Below are 1,425 nucleotides of genomic sequence, written 5' to 3' on the forward strand. Positions count from 1 at the left end.
GCTCTGAGTCTAAAAGGGAGAGGGAAGTAAAGGAAATTAAAAAAAAATGAACCAAGCGTTGTAATACCAGGATGACTCCAACTGCTCATTATGTAGTCCCACCCCTTTCTTCCTCCACTGGGTATTTAATGACCTGTTGGGATTTGGGACACTGATTCTTTCATTCCATTGATAAACTGAAACAATGTGACTGAAATTAAACCAATTCCCAGTGGAGGAATAATCACATCATTGCATTGGCTGGGAATTGAACCCACGTCAACTGCTTGGAAGGCAGCTATGCTCACCACTATACCACCAACACATCTGGTGAAAGTTTCTGATTTTTCACACTTGGTGATTGGTCACATTACTTCTCAGCATGAGGCAAATGTCTCTGTGGTCTCTGCCATTCATCATGGGGAGTTTCCCCACTGATAACAGTTTTTGCTGGGTTGGGGATGGGAGACAGAAGAGGCGTTTATTCTGTTTCATTCCTCTCCATTTTCTGTTCCTCCCCCTCCCTTCCAGGGTCCTCCCTTCCATTTCAGACTGTGCAGTGACACCCTCCCCGCACCCAAGACTCTCGAGCCTCTGGAGCAGCACGATGCCATGAGATCCTCAGTGACCAAGGGTCTTTTCCAACTTCCAGGAGACCCAGCTTGAATCTAAAGGAAGCTCTGTTCCTTCCTGGGGATCCTCTCTCCCTTCATGGAGATCAAGATCATGAAGCCTCTCTGCCTTGCCTCCTGGGTCTGAATTAATGTCCCATTTCCCACTATGTGCTCGAAAGAAACAAATGTTTCTAACCCAGGTGAACGGCGTTAATTCAGCTGGAATCCTTCACCCACATTCCTTAGGAGATTGACTCTCTGTGACACAGACTGACTGGGGTTCATCTCTGCATGTCCCCAATGGGGAAGGAAAGACACTGAGGGCGAAGGAAGAAGATGGACAGAAGGAGTCAAATGGGGCTAGACCAGAATAGGACATTTTCTGCCTGTTAAAATGTACTAGACTCTAATTGCTTAAAACAAAACAAAAACCCACCAGCTTCTGTTTGAACCATCAGCTTTTCACAGAGCAGCCAAAGTGGTGAAGCACAGACACACATAAGCACCGACAGCCCAAGTTTGTCTAAGAAGCACCTATAGTGGCTCATGCAGGGGGAAATACAGCTGTGGGTGTGAGTTCAGGCCTCACCCAGAGCGTTGGTTTTCATTAGCCACGGAGCTTCCCCCACTTGCTTTGCCCAATTCACATGGAAAGTGCCATAGGAGGGTGATGAGAGTAAATTCTAAACTCTGAAATGCGGAGGTTGGCCCAGAGATTGGAATAAGGGGTTTGAAGAGAAAAAGCTCTAAGAGTATAAAACCAGACAGTCTCCAGGGGCAGGTATGGTACAATGCCTCAACAGGGAGCCATTTTCGGGGGGTTCACTCCCTC

The 1,425-nt window shown here is 47.2% G+C and overlaps 1 non-coding gene across 1 annotated transcript; it reads right to left on the reverse strand.

The window, feature by feature from the left end:
• Positions 1 to 232: 232 nt before the first annotated feature.
• TRNAG-UCC lies at positions 233 to 304 on the reverse strand. Its single transcript has one exon. It is a non-coding gene; the product is annotated as a tRNA-Gly (tRNA).
• Between the last annotated feature and the right edge of the window lie 1,121 nt (positions 305 to 1,425).

The sequence above is a fragment of the Mauremys mutica genome, unplaced genomic scaffold (genome assembly GCF_020497125.1).
Source record: "Mauremys mutica isolate MM-2020 ecotype Southern unplaced genomic scaffold, ASM2049712v1 000885F_np12_obj, whole genome shotgun sequence".
Taxonomy (NCBI): Eukaryota; Metazoa; Chordata; order Testudines; family Geoemydidae; genus Mauremys; species Mauremys mutica.